The 16,558-nt window shown below is 32.0% G+C and overlaps 1 protein-coding gene across 1 annotated transcript in view; it reads right to left on the bottom strand.

Annotated features, from left to right (window-relative positions):
• Positions 1-16,558, bottom strand: part of PCDH11X (protocadherin 11 X-linked) — a 545,261-nt gene that overhangs the window by 72,828 nt on the left and 455,875 nt on the right. The window lies entirely within an intron of this gene.

Below are 16,558 nucleotides of genomic sequence, written 5' to 3'. Positions count from 1 at the left end.
CCACTCCTGAACTGTGTATTTAATAGAGAACCATGCTCTCCGGGGTCTCTCTCTCTAACATCTGGCTTAAGTTCAACTGGAGACAAAATTATTATAAATACATAGACAGATTTTTCATGATCTCTGATATGAAATGTAGCACTTTACTTCCATCACTTCAACCTGCATCCATCTTCACACTGTAAGTTTTGTTCATTGTAAATACCTATTTCTAACATAAACCTAACAGCATCATCACTATAAATGCAAGGAGGGAAAATACTCCAGAGTCTATGAGATAAAGATATGTATCTATAGAAAATCTATAGGAAAAAAATCTAAGCTTAGGTAATACAAATTATATTTGATGTTTTATTGCTGTAAAGCACATGGTTAAATGATCTACTCTAAAGATAATCCATGTCCTTATTTCTCTATCAATTTGACTCTGATGCTTTTGTTACTCTTTGAGGACAAGGAGCTCTCCTATCTCTTTTGTACAAATTCTTAGCACCAGAAGTATTGAGAATGTATTGGCTCTCATTTCATCTGCTATTATCTGTTATAAAGAATTCATAAAGTTTATATATCAGTAAAACTTTATCTACTTTCCTACAAGACCTTTCCTACAAGGTCTTGCATTGCTTTGCCATGCTCACAAAATTGTTTTTTTATCTGTCTGCCTTGAAGATCAATTTTATTTGCAAAAGCTATTATTTTATTATTTCTGCAGTTATTATTAGTAGCACTTTAATTATTATTATAGAATAATAGATGTTAAAAATAACATACTAGAATTAATACTTATTGGATTCAAATGAGATCAAGTTGTTTCATATAGCAGTGAGAATATTAGTGATTTGAAGGACAGACACAAAATTTCTGTGACATAAATCCTGTTATTTCAATAAATGAAATGGGCCAGAGTTAGAGAGATTAAGAGGGTGAAGATGAAGATTGTTGAAAAATAATTTTGATAGTAAGAACAGAATCAAGTCAGAAAGAAGGAGGTATATTATTTTGTCCTCAGTTTAGCTCTATGAGGATCTGAAAGAAAAAAAATAAAAAGGAGGAGTGGAAATGCCTATAGAAATTGCCTAAGTAAACTCACAAAGTTTGACTCTGCCCAAGGAGAAAAATAAACATTGTGAGAGAAAGGGTAAGGGACAAATATACTTTGTAGTAAATGAATACACAAGTGGAAATATGTCTGGCTTCTTGGGCGAAGATCTCTAAGAAGCCATTGTTTCTCCCAAGCTTAACGCAGGCATTGCCTGTGGTGGCCATTTTGTCTGTGGCAGCCATTTTGGATCAGAGCTGATGGTGGGTGCCTTTCACTGGGATATAATGCCAGAAACATCATATCCTCATACCTTTATTTTTTCAGACACAGGAATAATCCAGCAAAGTCCAGAAGTGCTGAAAAACCACATTCATATTTGTATTTCTGGTAGTCTAATACCACCACAACTATACTCATAATAAATGCCAATCTATTGTCATGCTAAAAAAAAATCAATCCAGATCTGATGTTTATAGGTTAGAGATCTGAGTCAACAAAGTTAAATCATTAGTTTGGATATGAAACTACACTATAGGACAGGAGATTTAAAAATGTTCACTTGATGTGGGTGTATGCCCACATCCAGGGTCTGGGTGCATCTGGCCATTTGGAATAGGTACAAATTAGCTTGTGAATGAAATCACCCCCACAGAGCTGCAGGTGTCACTTTCTGGAAAGTTGGGCTGGAATAAGTTATTCCAAATCACCATCTTGAAAGTCGGTCAGATCAGCCCTGATTGTTTTTCCTTCCCTTCTTGTCCATGTAAAGATAGAACCTAGGGGAATTCACATATCACAGCTTCTGAAACAAGTGTCCTTTCTGCAGATCAGAATTTATATAGTCTATACCTGCTCTGTACTAATCAGAGTTTTACTATATCTAGATTTAGACTGGTTAGGTCTTTTTTACAGGCCACATTGAAACTATTTTAAATAAAAACTTAGAATTACAAGTAGCTTCCTCAAGCCTGCCTGAGTCTAACAATGCAAGCTTTTGAGCTTTCTAGTAGTCAGCTAGCTCAAAAATATACATTCAACCTTAGTTATTATGCATGAGCCTTGTAGATATTTGTAAGACACCTAGAATAATTGTACTCTGTTAAAGAAATAAATGATTGTTACAGTTGGATAAAAATTCACTGAACAAGTGTTTATTGAAAAGCTTCTATGTGCTAGGTACTGTTATAGGCAGGTGGGAAACAACAGCGAAGAACACAGACTGGAACACTGCCATCACAGAGCATCCATCCTAGTGAACTTACATTCAAGTGCCTTCAGAACAAAATTCCTCTGCCAATATTGAAGACCCTGAACAAAATTTTCCCAAGAATAAAGACCTCCAGTCATTTCTTACAACCTGCAGAGGCTCGATCACCTTAAAAAGAAGCTACTGGTGCTAAGAGGTTAATTGAGGAGATGATTATGCGATATAGTTCTAATAAAACATTAACCAGATTCACCCGTTACTGATATTCAGGCTTTGAGATTAATTGGGAGGTAATTCAATCACATCATTACAGAGTGTTCATTGAAGGATGAAGTATTCTTGTCAGTGGTGCATACACATCATTAGTTTGCCAGTATTAAGAGTCCTAAGAGAAACATATGAGTTCATAGGAGTCAAAAAAGGCCTTCTTATTTCTCCAGAGCAGAAAATCCTTTTCATAACTAATATCTTCACATAGTATATCATATTGAAATTATCTATTTTTGAATCTAAATCTCTCTTAGAATCTGAGATTGCAGTATACTTATTTTTGAACCCCAGAGCCTACCACAATGCCTGACGCAGTATAAGGGCTCTGAATTGCTAACTGAACTATTCCTGAACAACCATCTTACTCTTTTTTAAAATGAAGATTTAAGTACCGTTTCTAAATAGCAACCAATTGAAAATCTTACCTTTTTATGCTGGGGTTTTTTTCCTTCTGTATACAGAAGTAACTTGGCATAATGAAGAACTAAAATACTTAATATTTCACAACTGAATATGAGAAAACCACATTACCACCTTGTGTTAGCTCAAATGCAAATGAAAAGGCATTTGGCAGGGGAGGTATATAGCTCAACTGGCAGAGCTCATGCTTAGCATGCACAAGGTCCTGGGTTCAATCCCCAGTACTTCCATTAAAATAAATAAATAAACCTAATTACCGCCCTCCCCCCCAAAAAAGAAAAAAAATGAAAATAAATTTTAAAAAAGAAAAAAAGGCATTTGGCAGTGATTTCAACAGAAGGTAACTTTGCCCCAAGGAGACACGTGGTAATGTCTAGAGTTTGGCTGTCACAACTCTGGGGTGGGGGAAGGGTTACTACTGTATCACTGGATAGAAAATTGAGGCCAGAGATGTTCCTTAACATCCCATAATGTACAGCACAGCCCCTCAGGACAAAGAATTATCTAGCCCAAAATGTTAATAGTGCCAAGGGTGAGAAACCCTGCATTAGATAAATACAGGCTAAAATTATAGAAAATAAAATTCTAACATAGTTTGTCAATATCTAGGTGACAATAGTAACTAAACATCTGAGTGAATATCATTAGTGAAGAACTGGTAATATATGGTAAAATCTTTAATTATTTTATTTGTGACAGCTATTTTAAATGTTTATGGATGAGATCTAAAAGCAACTGGCTTGCTTGTTTATTGCAAAATGGTGGGGATGGGAGAGGTCAGCACATTGCGGTAGATAGAACTTGGAGATAAAAAATCAATAAGCATCTTTCTCCTCTAAGTGCAGCACTAACTCTGCGAGATCTCGGGGAGGTCACATCGTTTCTGGGCCATGCAGTTTTTGTTGTGCCATTTGCTTCTGATCAGTAAGGCCTCAATAACCTGCTCCTTTCCTCTAAAAACAGTGTTGTTCAACAAAAATCTGAGAGGCACAGATACAAGACACATGTGGAATTTAAAATTGCCTTGTAGCCCCATTTAAAAAAGTAAAAAGCAACAAGCGAAATCCATTTGAATGGTATATGTTATTTAACATGATATATCCAAAATACTATCATTTCAACATGTAATCAAAATTTAAAAACTATTCAGATATTTTACATTATTTTTTAGTACTAAGTTCTTTAAAAATCTCATATTTATTTTATACTGAGAGAACGTATCAATTTGAGCTAGCACATTGCAAGGATTCAGTAGCCACAGGCAGCTAGTGGTTACCATATTGGGCAGTAAAACTCGACTCTTAAATTTGTCCATGGGAGTTTGAAGAGAAAGGAAAAAAATCTAGAAATCATCATGGTGTTATCACTATTAAGAAGTTTTAGTGGTTCCCTCTTACCCCTTTTATGTGACTCTTGTGATAAGGATTATACCTAGAAACAGCCATTTTTTTTCTTTTCATCTTAGGATAATTAGGTAAATAAGTGTAACATAAAATACTCTGGAATTTTTGTTTTAGAATCTGAAGAAAGTTAGGATGGGCATTTCCATATAGAACTATGTGTTTCAAGATATTCTCTAGTAACAGTAGTCAGATATATTAACTAAACAAACAGGATCTGAATCATAACTCTGTAAGGGCAGAAAAAGTGACAACGTTAAGCACTATTTCTGCCATCTCATCATTCTTATACCCTTTCCAAAATGTTTACGAGACTAACCAAATTCGGAAGTTGTATTTTCTGAACTTCATATTAAACAAAAACGCAGAAAGCATATTTCTTGGAATTAAGAAACTATGTATTTGTCATGTCACTGAAGCTTTGCTAAGGAAAGCACTTTATCCACAATCGTACAAAGTTCTGAAGCTTCACAATTCAATACTTCAATTTAAAACTTAACACAGGATTATATGGCAGTTGGAAAACTGCAGTACAGTATCTCTAAGAGGATATACTAAAATCCTTTTCGACAGCACGATGATGTTACCACTGCTTAAAGACACATGCTAAATATGTTGTTTTCATTATGTGCATTTAATTGTGTAAGCAATGATTAAAAAAGCCAAAAATATTTGGTAAGATTATTTGCTCTTATCAATATATTTGTACAAGCAAAATCGTTCCCCAAAGAAAGAAAAAAATGAGTAAGGCAGTGAAAATAAATGAATTGTAAGTTATGATGTAATTGGGTTTGGAGCATATGAATTAAAATTAGCATATTTTCTTCTAAAGAAGAATTTTAATATAGCGATATACAGATATCTATTATATTATTTTTAATTCTTTTTTTGTTTCGGGGGAGAGAGGAGGTAATTAGGCTTATTTATTTTTTTAGAGGAGGACTGGGGATTGAATCCATGACCTTGTACATGCTAAGCATGAGCTCTGCCACCTGAGCTATGCCCTCTGTCCCCTGGTATACAGATATCTGAATTAACTTGGGGTATGTGAGCATCACTTTACTTTTTAATAGCTTTTTGTTGCATGTCCATGATCTTTAGCTTTTAAGGTTCTGTATACATATATTGCAAGGAGCATCTAGTTTATATTGAGCATTTATGACATGACAGGTGTTTTGTAAATATTAATTTTAACATAGTACTGTCCCACATTTTTCTGATGAAGAAATCAAAGGTATTAGTTTCAAACTCTAAAGATTAAGGAGATAAATAACAGTCATAAGTTGCCTGCTTATTATTTAATACATTTATGTAGGATTATTTTCATGAAATCCTTGAAGAGTGGAGAGATTTATAAATAAGATTTAATAAATTTAGATGCTTGCCATGTTAAATATAATGACTTTTGTATCATTTAATCTGTGAATCTTGCCCACCTCTATATCCCAGTTAACAGTTAAAATAGGTAATTTATATTTTCTTATACTCTGAGTATTTGGAGGAATTAATGTCACTTTTACTTAATAATAATAGCAATGAATATACTTCATTTTTCTTGCCGTTAAACTGCGGTAAGTGCATTTAGATAGTTAATACTTGATCTCTATACTCTGTTCTGCATTCTGACAGCACTTTTCAATCTGGTAATCTAGTACAAGGAAAAAGTAGTCCCAGGAGGCAAGCTTTGACCTTATGCTCTGCTACAGAAAAAATTAGCACTGTCTATTCGTCCAACCCAGTTTTAATAAAGCTACCCAAATCCTCTTGGCTGACTCTTTGGCAGGGTGGTATCAATCAAAGTACTCAATTTGGTACTTGCTAATTCAATAGGCAGCCTGAAAAGGCTTTCAGTTCTACATTTAATGGGATATATAAAGCTTTTTACATATTTTCAATTTTTGCTCTGTTGACAGAAAAAAAATGACTTTCGAGAACTACAAGACTTCCATCTCTTACAATAAATGTTTCTTCTAAGTTTAACATTACTGACCATTTCATCAATCTTTCTATTATTATGCAAGTTTATATCTTAGGGGAATATAATATTAACTTTATTATTACAAGTAATAGAAACTTTATTGATTATTAAAAATAATAAATTGACATGTTCTTTCAGGGTTTACAATAGCTACAAATCTTATTACTTTTATAAAGAAAATTTATATTTAAATAGACTACTTGTGTCATCCTGTTACATAATTAACCCCTTTCTTGTTGTTAAAGGCAGAATTATTCTTCACTGTAAATGTGCTGCTTCTGATATGAGAAAAAATATAAGCATGTTTGATAGAATAAGTGAAGATTTCCTGATCTTTTCCTATGTCATTATCATTAAAATCACTAATTTTTCTAGGGTAAATGCATGTTTACATTAGTTATCTTTTTAAATATTCTTAACACTTTTAGTCATATGACTGATGAAAAAGTACTCCAAATATAATAGTCATAATTTTGACTATTATAATAATTCTCAAAAAAAACCTCCAAAAACTTATTTTACTTGATAAATCTTAACTCTAATTTTACAAATAAATATGTATTAACTGGTTTTTAAAAGCTGAAAATTCATATTTTCCTTTGATGGAAATCAGACAGTTTTAATATAATTCAAGGATGCTCATCTAAAATAAGTCTTAAATTATACACATGTTGTTTTTCTATACAATGTCTCTTCTTCATTTTACAGAAATCTTTTTTAAAAATACTCTTCTATGAAAACTTACGGAATTTCTCTCATATATATTATTTTTATATGTATCAACATAACACAAAATTTTGATCTCTATTAATCTTAGAAGTTTGGTTGTCCATAATTGAATTTTATTGGTCAATAAGAAAAGAAAGTGTACAAAAATTGTTCAATGATATTGTAATTAAACCACTCTCTGAACTTGACTGTGATGACTGAGATAAGAGAAAAGCCAACTAAAATTGAGATCCATTATCTTAACTCGTTACTGAGAGTATGATATACTAATATGGTATAATGTAGACAGAGCCTAGGTATGTATGAAGATAAAGTTCACCAATGTAGGTTATCTTCAGAGACCCAGCATTTTTCAACTTAAGAAAAGCTGAGTAGCCCCATGCAGGGCATGGGAAAGAAACAAAACAAAACAAATCAGATATTTGGTAATTGGGTACAGTAGAAACTTGTGTAACAAATGTTTAATACTTTTAAACCAGTTATCCCTAATCCCTTATATTTTATTGGTGCTTTGTGGCTTGCAAATTACCTTTTACAAGTATGAAAACTGGTTCATCATTCATCACTTGAATCGTAATTCAAGTATTTTCTTAAGTTTACACATAGCTATGATCTCTGAAGTCCACTTTAGTGTTCTTTCTACTGAACCATGCTCCTTCCCTAAGTTAAGCAGTGATGCTCAAAAGGGTACAATTACATATGACACTGCTAGGTCACTGCTTCCTCAGTAGTTCACATTCTCTGGCAGAAATGCTATAAAATTAGAAATAACCTCACAGTGAAATAGGCTTTGATTTCTAAGCAGCATGTCAAACGCAAAATGTCACTTACATGTTTAAACCAACTACCTATAAAGGAGCCATTTATCTTATGGAGTGGCTTATGAAAGAATACAATAAAAGATAAGCTTGTTCTTTCTGAGGTTAGGAATTTAAACTTAATTGATGCTTATGTGCGCACATGAGGCCAAGGATGTTGCAAGGAGAAGTTTGAGTTTCCAATCAATTACAAGTTTCCTTGTAATCGTATCTATTGGATTTTTATGAGTAACTGAAGCTAGATAAAGCAATGTAGACCAATTTCATGAAAATATCTAAATCTCTCTAACAGAGAAATTTCTCTAACAGATCTCATATACAAATGGAATGATTTTAATATGGATCATGACATGTACATGGCTGTAACTGAAAAGAAACATTATTAAGGACTGATCATCTACATAATCAGTAAACTTTTAACAAGAGATATTATTTTCCCAATAAGCAAAGAGAAGCTACTGCTTGTTAGGGAGACTTCATTTCACTATAAAAAAATCAAATAAATGACAATAAAGGGATGGAGAAAACTTCACTTTCTTCTAAACACTAAATGAAATGAGCATTATATGGAAAGAAAATCTCTTAAGCTAAAATCTCTGTTTCTCCACCTAAGTCAAATTTCAAAATAAAAATTAAGATTTTTCTAGGGATATTATTTAAAGTTCTTGTTAATGAGGGAAAGCAGAATCAAATGAATCAACGTATGTGTATAAATATGTACTCAATCATATTCTGGTAAAATAGAAGTGGAGTATCTAAATATTTTGTGATGAATTCTTATGTAACATATGCTGTCATAAAATGTAAGTAGCATTTAATGTATAAACAATGCTGAACCTTCTTCTAAATCATCTATATATATAGGTGAGGTTCTCATACTATCGCTAACACATTCATTTCTAAAATCATTAAATGTAAATTTTAATATTTAGGGATAATTTCTTATGACAGAAAAAAAAAAAGAAGTACTTCTAACTGTATCAGTTTCCTACCATATGTCTTCACACCTTCCCTTCCCTCTACCCACCCACCTAGAGATATCAATTGCAGTTCCTGGAAGATACTGGTTTCAGATAATCTCATTATACATCCAAAGAACTGTGGTGCTACTTTAAGCTCAAAACATATTCCGAGTTGACATCCACTCGTGATATGGCGTCACATAGTGTACAGTCATCTAACCCACCCTTCTATCTCTGACTCAGAATTTCCATAGATACTTGGCGTATGAAGGCATACTTGGAGGAAACCATAAAATAGAAGCAGTAAAAATAACTCAGTCTGTTGTTTCTCAAGCTATAGACAATCATAAAATGTCAGTATGAAACGTATTTGTAACATTGTATGTGCATTATTCTATTTACTCAAAGGTAGCTCTTATTCTCTGTGATAGGAAATGGAATCCAGAACTTCTTAATTTAAAAATGATGAAAATTATGTGAAATAATTTCAAAACCATACATCCATTTTGTTCTGTTTCGTTTTAGAAAATGGCATTGCAAATTATTACATTATTTGCATTCTCTCAATCATTTATTGCATCTTTTGGAGAGGGTATAATAGAACGAGAAAGGGATTCATAATAATGTTCACTGGGTTTAAACTGTGAGACTGCTACTTAAAGTCTGGAGGCACAGAGAAATTAAGTGACCTGTCTTAATGACAAACAGTAAGTGGCATTATTTCTCAAATATCACTGCCAATAATCTTCACAAGCCAGAATTGTAGTATTTTTACTACTAATACATGATTGATACAGTGAAAAGTAATAGATGATATTGTATAGTTCTTTGCTAAATGCCTTGTATCTACTTCCTCACATTTTAAAACAATATTATATTCATGGATTCAGAACATGGAATTATGCAAATTATACAGCAAAGTACCTGACGACAGAAGGAGTTTAAAAATGTTAAGTATTGTAGTTCTGTATAGAAAGTTGGACTATGTTACAGAGTCCTAGTTAGACAGTGAAGAAGAGAGCAAAAGGAAATGTATCCAATTCCTGATTTTGAGGATGGTTAGGTCATGGGGTGCATTTCATTTCTCTTAATGTCACTACAGATTAGTGGATGAATATCTCACTGAAAATCACTGTGTCCTCTCTTTTGTAACACCCCAGAGTGCCAGGTAGGATCACTGTTCAGTCCTGATTGTTTTTAGAGCAAGGCTCCCTCTTATTCATGTCTATATTTTCACATCTCTTTCTAACTCACTGCTCATGTCCAATATTGTAAACCTCAAAACTGTACAACTGACCAATAACAAGAGTTGTGATAGAATTCGGGAGATTTTAGAGAGATTTAATCCACTGATACAGTTTTAAATTATGTTACCTCAATGCAATTCAATGGGAGAAAGAATAATCTTTTTAACAAATGCTGCTCTATGTCTACAGGGAAAAGGATGAAAATGGACCCCTACCTAGAACCATGTACAAAATTAACTTTGAGTACCTTATAGACTTAAATATAAGATCTAAGCCTATACATCTCTTAGAAGAAAACACTGCAGCAAATTGTGATCTTGGGTTTGGCAATGGGTTCTTAGATATGCCACCCAAAGTACAAGAAACAACAACGATATTGGATTTCATCAAATTTAAAAAAACCTATCTTTCAGAAAAAGCCTATTAAAAGGATGAGAAAATAAGCTAAATACTGGGAGAAATATTTCCTATAGTGGGGGTGGGGGTGGAGTGGAACAATTGGGGGTGACTGCTAATGGGTATAGGGTTTCTTTCTGGGGTGACAAAAATGTTCTAAAGTTAGACTGTGGTGATGGTTGGACAACTCTATGAGTTACACTAAAACCCATTGAATTGTATACTTTAAATGGGTAAATTTTATGGCATGTAAATTATATTCCAATGAAGCTGCTGAAATCAATGTATGTATGTATGTATGTATGTATGTATGTATTTATGTATGTATCTATCTTCTTTTTTTAATAGAGGTACTGGGGATTGAACCCAGGACCTCATGCAGGCTAAGCATGTACTCTATCACTAAGCTATATCAACCCCCACTCCATATCTTTTTATCAGACTTAGAGACTCACTTCTGAAGACTAGGGTATGAAAAGGGAAAAAGAACAACTTTACAGTGGGGAAACCTGGCATAAAATCACCTCAAGCAAATGTTCAAAGAAAATATTAGCAGTGATATCATGAGAATATTATGTACCGTCAATGTATCATGACAAGAAAGGCATTTCACCCTTTTGTTTTTCTCCCCGAAAACCATAATCGCAGTGTAACCATGAGACAGACATCAGACAAATCCAAATTGAGGGACATTCTAGAAAATGTCTGACCAATACTCTTCAAAAGTGTTAAGTTCATGGGAAATGGTCACAGACTAGAAAAGACATGACAACCAAATGCAATGTGGTATTGTGGATTGGATTGTGGAACCAAGAAAGAACATCACTGGAAAAACTGGTTTAATCTGAATAATGTCTATAGATTAGTTGTGTTTTAGCAGTGTTGATTTCTTAGTTTTGATAAACATACCATAGTGAAGATGTTAACATTAGAGTAACCTGGGTGACAGCTACCGAGGAACTCTCTATCTTTATAGATTTTCTGTAAATAAAAAAAATTCCAAAATAGTAAAAGTTTCACAACAATATATTAGATATGTAACAGATGTAACTATTTCACTTCTAATATACAATTTGATTAAACAGAAACAAATACAAAATGATTATTTTCATGGTAAAATGACAGATAGTAAAATATGACTATTGATATTAAAATAAAATGTATATGTGATTAAAATGTGCTCTTCTTATGTTTTTTCCCCTTCCATGATGAAACATATTCATGTTAAATTAGTGGTATCATTAAAATATAAAATTAAAAAAATATTATCACTTGTGTTAGATCTGGGGATGATGAATTTTAGCAATATGTTGCATGTAGTTTTATGAATAAAGTAAATTGTACAATATACAACACTGAAATACATAATTTATATAAATTAAATGGAAAATCTATAAAACTTAAACAAGACAGGACTTATTCAGAGTGTGTTATTGGCTCCCTTGAGTTTTGAGCCTTCATAAACTAACTATGGATCCAGATATTACAGTCTTAACAAACTACTTTTCTATTTATGTATTCTCATTCCTCCTTCAGTGCACCACTGTTCAAATGCACCATGATCAGTAAAAAGCAATATCTGCATCACATGTGAAATGGCTGAGAAAATTTTTTCCTGTGCCAGGAGCACTCTTTTGGTCAAGTGGCACCACAGCCACATTCTCCACTGCAGGGAGTATGTCTTTGAGGAATAATTTAAATGCCAAACTATTGAGAAAACACCCTTTTTCCAGGAATCCTTCACTACCTCTGACTACAGTCTGGATAAAAGGCAATAAATTGTTTAGCTGTAAGGAATGCCAAACAAGCCATGTGCCACAATGGACAATTCTCTTTGTCTTTATGAAATTATGGTAATCCATGGGTCTGTGTTAATTTATAAATTCATTTAGTCATTTAAAAAATAGAATCTAGATTATCATACTGTCACATAAGAGGCAGAGAATTTAGTTTGAGTTTAGCTGTGTGTCATACGACTTCAGGGAATTTAATAAATACCCTAATTATCATTGAAGGGTAAAAAAAAAATGACAATTAATTTACATGTTCCACGTCTTTCCTCCAAACACCCCATACACTAAGAAGTATCAAAGAATGAGATAAGAAAGGAAATACTGTTTAATGTTTAGTATCAGATTCTTAATTCAGACACAATATAGCGTTTCCAGGGATGTTAAAATGCAAATGTTGCTGACTGATTCTTAAAGAGATATTCCTCTTTATAACTTACAATCAAGTTGAGACTATTTCTAAAGAGTCTACACACAAAAGCTTGAAGACTAAGAAAAACAAGTAAAGTTAGAATGTCCCTTTAATTTTAATAAAACATACGTGAGTATGAGAGAGATAATGTAACCACAGATTTATATGCATACATCTATTAATTTCCATTAAGATTTTGCTTAGATTTTAAAATATGCAAATTAATCTTGCTTCATTAATTAAGTTAACAGAGAAGTTAATTTAGTTAAAGGTAAAGGCCACATTGTATCTAGGTATGAGGAGAGAGGGTTCAAAACATATTTAACAGTTATAAGGTTCTTTGATAAACTCATTAAAAAGTATCTCTCTTATTTTTTAACTTAAGACGTATATGCCTGAAAATATTGACGACGATAAAAGAATAGAATTACACATACAGCTTTATTTTTGAAATTCATAAAAAATTTCATGGATTAATAAAAACAAGTGGCACCTTTTCTATTTATTTATATTTGGAATAAAAATAAAATAAAATGAATTTTGTCTAAAGGCTAAGCAGACTTCCAGTATAATTTGCATCCAGAGAAGTAATAATAATGGGAAAACAATAATACTTTATTATATTAGCATAATATTGAACATCTACAATGTCCAAAGGACAGTGGTAACTGCTTTCTATGCATTAACTCATTAAATCCTCACCACAGTCTATGAGGTAGTTGCATATTGGTATTCATATTTTACAAATGAGGACATTGTGACTTTAAGAGGATAAATGGGTCTTTGCTACGAAGACAGATTAGTGTTTATAATTTGAAATGCTAAAGCAAGGAAATATTTTTACAGCAAGTCAGATTGTAAATTGTGGAATGCATCATTTAAAATCCACCAGGATTTAACATCCTAAATACCTGAATGAACCTGGAATGTCAAAGTCACCCCAATTTCCACAACAGATCTTGACTTTCTTGGATATATTTCAAAGTTAATGAAACTCTGTTTAGACTGTTTAAGCATGGTTACAGCATTAAAAGTTGTTTTTCAAAGAGTAATGTGTGGTGTGGTAGGCAGAATTATGCCCCTTATCCTTAAGATGTCTAAATCCTAATCCTTGGAATCTTGACATACACTACATAATAAGGCAAGGGAGAAGTAAGGTTGTGAGTGGAATTAAGATTGTTAATGAGCTGATCTTAAGGGAATTATCCTAGTGGACCCGAGGATGTCACAAGGGTCCTTAAATGGGTAAAAGTTAGGAAGAAAAGTCAAAATCAGAAAGATGACAAACTCAATCATCTTTTGCTGATTTTAAAAATGGTAAGGGAGGGGGGAGGTATAGCTCAGCGGTAGAGTGCCTACCTAGCATGCACAAGGTCCTGGGTTCAATACCCAGTACCGTACCTCCATTAAAATAAATAAATAAACCTAATTACACCCCCTAAAACAATAAAAATGCTTAAAAAAGAAAGTAATAGAAAAATGGTAAGGGGTCATGAGCCAAGGAATGCTGGTAGCCTTTCGAAACTGGAAAAAGGCAAGAAAATGGATTCTCCTCTAGAAGTTCCAGAAAGCTACACAGTCCCACCAATGCCTTGATTTTATCCAAGTGAGATGCATTTAGGACTTCTACCCTCTGGCACTGTAAAATAATAAACTGATTCTTTTTTAAGACACTAAGATTGTGGTCAATTGTTGCAGCATCTATAAGAAACTAATACAAGTGGAAAGCTGCTCTCATACGCCAATTATTGCTCTAGTAATCTTAGGTGCTATCCAAAATGTTGCTCACAAATGTTCACTAGAAGCCTGTTAATAAATTGACTCTGAAAACAGAGAAGGTATGCAACTCTTGAAAAGATTAATAAAATTTACATTCATCTATCTGTGTCTATATCTGTATATCTATATCATCTATATCCATATATCCAAGTCTATACCCAAATATAATAGCCAAATAAATATTTAGGAATTAATTTGCAGTTATTAAGGCATAATTCCAAAACCATTTCTACCAGTTTTCTACTTGTCTGCTTATTTAAAGCAAACATTAATAGGTTTGACATGCTCTTTTCTTTCAAACACCTGAAGGAAAAATGTTATCTGGTATGAATTATCTGGATTATTTGTGTGACTATTAAATTAAAGTTTAAAAGAAAAACTCTTAAAAATTAAATTAGAAAATGTAACCTAATTTCTCATTACCATTTGAATGGACAGCATTCTTGGAAACTTTAGTCCTATGAAAATTATGAACCACTTAGATGATTAAATTCTTAATAACTGGCCAAATTTAATCAATTTAAAAATACTTAAAATGCCTATCCTTGTAGTATCTTGTATTTCAAGATTTTTATCTTCCTAAAAATCTAAATTTCATTATAGTGTTACTAAATAGTTTCATGCAGAAAATTTCTAAAAGTATCTGAAACTGTATTAAAGATCTATCATTTCCATAATCTTTAAAGCTTGTTTGATTATTAATAGAAGCCTGATAGAGTAGAAGATCTATATTTACAAAGAAAAGCAGCCTTATAAAATTTTCTCTGGTGGACATGAGTCTTTTTTATGTTATTGAAATAGCAGAGGTAAAGAATGTGATTAACTATCCAAATGAAATCAAACTACCCTACATGAATTAGGTATTCTTTATGTCTTAAATATGCAAATTAAAGTTTTATTTTAAAAAATTAAGGATTTCTTTTAAGACATTAAAGTATTGTTAGTTGAAGTAGAAATTAATGATAAATTTTTTGTAATAAAAATTCAATATAAGGTTTATTTTGTAGCAAAAAAAACCCAAAGTGAAACTACTTTGGTTCCAGTTCTGTTGATTTTGTTTGTTTTATACACAATTTTAAGACTAATATACACTGTATGAGAAATGACATCAAGATTTCTCATAATCCCTACCCTGTCATTATTGCATTTTATTTTATTTGTGAGAAACCTACCATAATGAAATGTATGAATTTATCCTTGAATTCACCTTTTATTTAGAAAAATTATTTTCAATGATCATGACACATCTATTAGCTTTGAATATCAGAAGAAAAATCTCTCAATAAACTGACTTCAATCTATAAAATTGACATTAAACATGAATTTTTCTTTCTTAAATATAAGTAATGCCAAAGTTACTTAAAATTGAATTTTTTCTTGTGTAAATAACCTCAAAATGTATACAATTTCAAGGAATATTGGAAAAAATAGAGCAGCTGTTATCGATTTAGCTTTGCCATTTCTGTCAATGATCCTTAACTTATTTTTCTCTGTTGCCTTCTGAAAAAATTTTATATATTCTATAACTTCAGTAAGTTATAGAAGTTCTCTGATGTTAATTTTACACTCATGCTCACATTTTTGATACAATTTGTACTTTTTATTCTATGTTGCTGTAAGGAATCCACATTAATTGGTACCATAAAACATGAATATTTGTTCAACCATAGATCTCAGTTCATTATAAATAATTTTCCTCTGATATGCCATATTGTTATATTCAACCACTACAAATATGAAAATTAATTAATCCAGTAAATAATTATTTATGAGTAGTTAAAGAATCTATATGAAGTCATTAATACATAATTGAGTAATCAGTATTAATTCATTATGTGTCAGACGCTATTCTAGGCATTAGATATATATCAGTGAGTATGCTACAAAGGGTAATCTTAGCTAATAAAATATTAGAATTTATTAAACATAACATAAACATAGTCCAATTGTTTTATCTCCCCATTTCACAATTTAAATTGTGGAAAATTGTTTACAGAGTATTTAGCACCTGATATACCTTCATATATTTTGTTGAAACTTAAATTTTGTATTGTTGTTATACTTCACAAGATACAAGATTTTTAAGTACTGAGATAGATTTATAATTA

Source organism: Vicugna pacos, chromosome X (assembly GCF_048564905.1).
Source record: "Vicugna pacos chromosome X, VicPac4, whole genome shotgun sequence".
Lineage (NCBI taxonomy): Eukaryota > Metazoa > Chordata > Mammalia > Artiodactyla > Camelidae > Vicugna > Vicugna pacos.
The sequence above is the reverse complement of the archived record's forward strand: the minus strand, read 5'-3'. Positions and strand labels throughout refer to the sequence as shown.